The sequence below is a fragment of the Pan troglodytes genome, chromosome 4 (genome assembly GCF_028858775.2).
Source record: "Pan troglodytes isolate AG18354 chromosome 4, NHGRI_mPanTro3-v2.0_pri, whole genome shotgun sequence".
NCBI classification, from domain to species: Eukaryota; Metazoa; Chordata; class Mammalia; order Primates; family Hominidae; genus Pan; species Pan troglodytes.
Window position 1 is genome coordinate 3681679 of NC_072402.2, and position 6967 is coordinate 3688645.

Consider the following 6967-nt stretch of genomic DNA (forward strand, 5'->3'; position numbering starts at 1 on the left):
TTTCATCTGTGGGATCTCTAATGATGTTTACTCTTTGTAATTTGTGCAGAGAGCTTCATCATAAATGCTGTGTCCTCTTTTTCCCTTTGTGAATCTTGCTAGAGGTTTCCCAATTTGATTTATATTTTTAAAGAAATAACTTCTGACTTTGTTGAACTTTCTCATTGTTTTTCTGGTTATTTTTTACATTTCACTGACTTCCACTCTTATTCGTAATATTGACTCTTCTTTATATTTGGAATTTAATTTTTTTCTTCCTCTTTAGATATAAATAGAAGAGATTTGTGTTATACCTTCCATCTTTTCTAATACAGGCAACTAAAGCTATAAATGTACTTCCGATGACTGATTTAGCTGCATTTCAAAACTTTTGATGTGTTATGGTATCATTAATCAATTACATTTTTGTCTCTTCTGTTGTGGTTTCTTCCTTAATTCATGAGTTATTTAGCTTTTTAAATATTTAATCTCCAAATATTTAAGATTTTCTAGAAATCTGATGATTATTGCTTTTTATATGACTACCACTCTTTTCAGAGAACATGCTTTCTATTATTTTGATGCAATATATGGTCTCTGTAGGCGAACATTCCCTGTGACTCTACTCTTATTGGGAATAGTGGTCTATCATTAATAGATCAGGTTAGTTGGTTGATGCTTTACTATCTTAGACTTTTGGAAAGTTTTGGTTTCAGGGTGTTGTCACAATCTTTTATTGGCCAATTTATGGACAGGTAAAGAAAGCTTTTGTGAAAGGGGGAGCAATCTGGTGTGGTGAAGTCATTGGCTGATAACAGAAAGGAGGTGTGCGGTGAGGCGGAGATGGTCAGTGGAGTGGCACCCATTCCTGGGGAGTGGCCCCTCCTACAAGCCACAGATGACCTTTCTCCACCCATCCCTGAGGAGTGGGCTCCTTCTACAGGCCACAGATGACCTTTCTCTACCCATCCCTGAGGAGTTGGCCACTTCTATAAGCCACAGATGACCTTTATTCCCCCTTGTAGTCTGCTCTAGGGGCCAGCAGTCCTTTTTTTAAAACAGCCAGGTAGTAAATATTTAACATAATAAACACTGTGGGGCAAGAGGCAAAATTGGGGCTATTACATAAGGTACTTATATAACCCTATACACATATGGTGCTTATATAATTTTAAATATATTTAAAATTCTTAAGCTGTAGTGTGTAATAAAACAGATAATTGGCCAGTTCTGGCCCACTGGCCATAGTTTGTCAGCCTTTGCATCATGTCCTGAGAACATTCTGCTCAACACTGGATCAAAAGGGTAAAACAGATGACAAACTGAATGAGTTTTTCGGCAAAATTTGAGATTTGGGTGAAATGCAGTTAAATAGAAAGTTTTTATTGTGAAATTCTCAGGGTCTAATATACAACATAAATTAGGAATCTCCAAAAGGGGCTTAAAGAAGAAAGTACTGGCCAGGCGTGGTGGCTCACACCTGTAATCCCAGCACTTCAGGAGGCTGAGGCGGGTGGGTCACCTGAGGTCAGGAGTTCAAGACCAGCCTGGCCAACATGGAGAAACCCCGTCTCTACGAAAAATACAAAAATTAGCAGTCGGGCGTGGTGGTGCAGGCCTGTAATCTCAGCTACTTGGGAGGCTGAGGCTGGAGAATTGCTTGAACACAGGAGGCCAAGGTTGCAGTGAGCCAAGATCACGCGACTGCACTACAGCCTGGGCAACAAGAGTGAAACTCCATCTCAAAAATATAATAAAATAAAATAGAAGAAAGTGCTTCCACTGTGGTTTCAATGTATATGTCCCCTCCGAAATTCATGTATTGAAACTCAATCACCAATACGATAGTATTAAGAGGTACGGCCTTTAGGAGATGATTAAGCCAGGAGGTCAAAGTGTAGAGAAGGGCATCCGGGCCTTTGGAAAGGGGCTTCACACAGCACTCGGTTGTCTTCCGCCCTTCTGATATAGGAGCTGAAAAGAAATTATTTAGGCAGATAGCGAGGGTAAGAGAGTTCTCAGTGAAATTTCCTTTTAATAAAAAACAGCCTCCAAATCATTTCTTTTCTAACAAAAAGCAGCCTGAAAAATCAAGCTGCAAACATAGATAAGCAAGCTGGAAGCCTGCATGGTAAATGCTGGCAGCTGTGCCAGTAGAAAGGGGTACCTGAAAGCCAGGTATGTTCAACATGGAGGCTCCCTCTGCTGTTTTCTTTGGTGCCACATGTGCAGAAAAGCAGAAGGGAAGATGGCGCCGGCCGGGTAGAGAACCCATCTACATGATAAAAGCTTAGAATGGGGTGGCCACCTTCTTTGCACACTATAAATGGCACACCTGGTCCAACCAATCCTCTGCCCCCTATGTAAATCAGACACCATCTCCTCAAGCTCATCTATAAACCAACCACATTTCACCGTGAGCTGGGGAAATCCACTCAGAACCCCCTCCCTCTGCACAAGGGAGCTTCTCTCTTTTGCCTATTAAACTTCCTTGGCATGAGGCAAGGAACCTCGGGTATTAGCCCAGATGAATGACGCCACTGCACTTCCATCCCTTCCGCCCTGTAAGGACCCAGCGCTCCTCCCTCCTGGGGATGCAGAAACAAGGCGCCATCTTGGAAGCCGGGATACTGATACATTTCTATTGTGTGTAAGTTACCCAATCTCTTTGTACTGTTTCACTGTAGCAGTACAAAGGGCAAAGGCAATAGATTGGTTTCATTTTGCTAAGGTTCTTGTGGGTCTAGAGGTCTGGTGTGCCTTCAGACAGTCTAGAAAACATGGGTGGAAACCTAGCTTTCGAAAACTAGCTCTCCCTTTTCACTCTTGGTATTCTAAATATGGAAATTGCTGTGATCTATTGTGTTTTGTAAATTTTAGAAATTAATTTCTCTTACTTCTAATAGGATATCTTGTGCTGCAAAATGTACGTTATGACTGAATCCACTGGCAAGAGAAATAAACAAGGCTACTGCTGAATCTTGTACATTGATGATGTAAAATACATAGAAAATGACAAATCCTTACAAACTTGAGTTATACAAGTCAATGCCAGCAGTCTCTCAGCTATTATGTTTCAACCACTTCACCTCGTCTGTATTTCACTTGGGGTTTTAAGTTTAGGTGCAGGTTTTAAGGTAAATAAAGCCTGAATTCCAAGCTGCTTCTGTACTCATGATGACCCTGACTTTATTAGTAATGGGATCTAATGACATCAGTTTTTGACATTCATGATCTTTAACCTAGTTTGATCTAAACCAGACTCCTTGGGAATGATATCATTAAGGTAAATCCCTGAAAGGAGACCCAGTCACTTTAGTATGAACCATTTAGAGGTATTAGGTTACTGGGAATGGCTTCACCTATCACTTTTTTCTTCCTTGGGCAATACATACCATATCAAAACTGCAGAGAAGGGCAGCGGATAATTGTTGTTTTTAGTAATAACACTCCCTCTAAGTCATACCAGAATTCTAATTATGCATATGGGTAGACTTATTTAAATGTGGCTTTTTTTTTTTCCTTAAGCAGATCTTAACTCTTAGAGTCTACACTTCCCTCCACATTTGAAAAAAAATGTCTAGCATTAATGCAAAGGTAATTTTAGATACACCTTGTGTTCATGTGTATAGGATAAAGTACCAGTGTCTATATGAATATGCTCCTCGCTCTAGGAAAAAGTTGTGAGAATTATCGACAAATATTTTATATATGAACCAGATCTGTACGTGCAAAAGCGTATGTCAGGGCCCCTGCCTGCCTGTCTTCTTTGCTGCTGTCCCAAGATCTGGTCGTGTTTTCTGTTCCTGCTCCCAGAAGCCTCCTCTCGGGTCTCCTGGTTTCTACTGATGTCCCCAAAAAGCATTCTCTAAAGAGCAGCAGAGTGTTGACCTCACACGTCAAGGCTAAAATGAAACTACCTCCACACCCAGCTATGCCAGCCAGTCTTACGATATTGATAAAGTGTTATTGATAAATACTAACTGGATAAACTATCTCCAGCAAGAATTACCATTGTTTTCTTGATCTGACAGAGACATCAGACTTCATTTTCTTCCTCCTCTTAAATGTCTCACTAGTTCATACATCTGATTCTGAAAAAAAAAAATTAGCAAACTCTTCAGAGAAGAAAAGCAATACATCTCAAATTATTACTAGAAAAAAGTACTCTATATTCTCGATAAATGTGAACTTCATCATACTACAGAGATGCACTGTAACTCATGGTAAATTATCCCGTCCACCTTTGCAAAGCTCCTGAGTAATTGCTATGCTAAGCTGGTTGGGTAGGACAAACCCCTCAACATTTGACTTATGCAGAAATGAAGGTATGAGCTCCTGGGTATGCCTGGCTTCCGGTACAGGTGGCCATGTTTCTAAGAAGAGAACCCAGGTTTGTTGGCCTCAGCTCAGTTTGTGCTGCTTCTGCCGCAGGTCCTGTGTGTAAAGGGGTGCTCGGGATTCAAGACCTGTGGGCCACAGCAGGAGGCCGGATACCAGGAACCTGGACAAACTCCTGTTTCCCCGATTGGCTCTGACTGGGCCCCAGCCAGTTTCTCACCAAACACTCCCCATAGCTGGGCCTGCGATGAGCTCCTTTCCTCCAGGCTGCTCCTGGCTTCACCTGTGGGGTGTGTTCAGGAAAGTGGATGCTGGGATCAGGCATGGGGAGGGCTGGGTTCCCACGGGCGCTGTCAGAAGCTCTGTTAGTTCTTCCTAGCTGAGGAAAGTCCTACCAACAAGACCCACTATGAATAGCAAGCTGCAGTGCCACCTCTGCCAGCACCAGGGGCAGAGACCAAAGTGGAAGCCACTGTCTGCTGGCCCCTGGTTAGGTGACATGGTGGCAAGTCACCCAGCCTCCCCAGGCTGAGTTTCCCAGTTTCCTCCTCTGTGAAATGGGAATTATGCTTCCCACGGATGCCCCTCTAAGAAATATAGTGAGACTGGGGGGACCATGCCCATGAATTGTATCTGTGAACTATCAATTGATTGCTGTCATAGCCTTCTATTGGAGGACTGTAACAGAATTCCAGGGGCAGGAAGGCAGGAGGAGGGAGGTTAATATGCGTATGTGAGGCTTTGTCTGTCTACGGCTGGCTGCAGCTCCTGGATTGGTCTACCATTTGCCTGCATTAACACGAGTTCCCTTCTTTTAAAGTCAGGAGTTTCCAATACTTAAAAAAGTGTAATGGGAGGTAACTTAATAATGTGTGATTTATGTAGCCATCAGAAGAAATATCAACGTCTCCATCCTGGAAACAAATCAAAGTTCAGATATGGATGCAAACACTAATTACTTTTAACAAGTGCAAGGGAGAGGTGAGCAGAGGGCAGGATTGAATTTTGCCCAGCCAGACAGCCGGGCGCGTGATAACCTGAGATTTTGCAAGGCCCAGTGTGGTGTGCACAGGAAGTATCAGGATGTGGGCCATGTCGACTGGGCCCTCATCCGCCCTTTGAAGTTTCCAGAGTGAGAAGGGACAAACATCCATCTCCAAGCGCCCCAAGTCCTGCGGGCTGCTTTGGGTTACTGAGGAATGTGCACTTATTGGAAACCTGAGCCCACGGTCCCTAAAAAGTTGGGCTGTGGCGGGGCAAGGAGTGACCCTGTCAATTTAGACAGCTGCTAGACCACTGCTCGGAGCAAATTATTACAGCAGCGGTGATTTTCCTGATGGGAAAAAAGCAAAGGGCATCTCTTTAAGCCCCACTGGGTCAGCTTTCGCCTTGAAGATTCGTGTGAGAACCGGAGCCTCGGGAGAATTAGAGCCATGGCAGCACTGAGGCTGAAGGACAAACAGGCTGCTAGATAGGGGAATGGAGACTCAAACACAGATAAACCTAAAAGACACTGGCCTCTCTCTGCATGCATCCATTACTGTCCTGCGACAGTCTCATGTTTAGAAAACTCCAAGCTCACAACGTAACTCACGCAGCAGTTATCTAGGAGTGGTTCTGCACCAGGTGGTCAGATGATTCCACCCACTGTGTCCCAGTGCCCTCTGCCATCCGCCAGCACCTGCAGTGCATTTCAAAATGGAATTCCTGCTGCACGCAGCTCAGCTGCCGCAGAAATCGGGGTGTGGGTCTCTCATGTGTGTTCACTGCAGAGCAACTTCAAATGGGTGTGAATAAAATGCTTCTTTCTATCTTAAGGCTTGAGAATGAGAAGCAAGTCGGATTTTACAATAGTACTTTAAAGGTTTAGCAGTCTGAGAATGGGAAAAGGCAGGTTTCCCACGGGAGCCAAACTCGAAGCAAAAGTGCAGGAGGATCTTGCATTTGTTCCCTCGCAGCTGGCGGTGGGGCAGGCTGGGGGCCCCTGGTCCAGCAGCATGCGCCCCTCACAGACCAGCCCCACCCCCCACCGCACCCCGCACCCCAGTGCATGTGGTTCATACTTGGGAGGGGCTGCCGGCTGCACAGTTCCCTTGCTAGCCTCTCCCCAGCCGTCCTCTCCCTTCAAGGAATAATGGGGAATTCTAGTGAGCGAGATCATCTCCCTATAAGGGACAGCCTGAAATCTAGGGAGTTTAAATTGCATCCTTCAGCAGATGAGGGCCTGGCCCAGCAGTGTTCTCGCTGGGGAGGGATGCTTGGCGGGTGGTGGCAAGAGAGGAGAATTCCTTTCACACACATTCTCGTGCCTTTGGAACTTGGTCTGTAGATTGGCCATTTGAAGTATCAGGGAACTCAAATGTTTAAAAGTTAAACTTCACATACTTAAAATATTTAGTATGAGACTGTATAACTGGCAGTGCAGCGGTGCCCAGGGGACCTGAGCCATGGAAGTTTCAGGAACACCAGGCCTGCTGCGTGCAGGTGCTCCAAGCGCACCCCCAGCAGTGAGGACTGGACTCTGTAGCCACTCAGGCCGCCTCAGACTGCCATCCAAAGGCCTGGAGAGAGTGGAAATGCTCACTTTCAACAAGCACCCAGGGGCTTCTGAGGGAGAAGTTCCCAAGACTACACTGGGAGGAAGTAT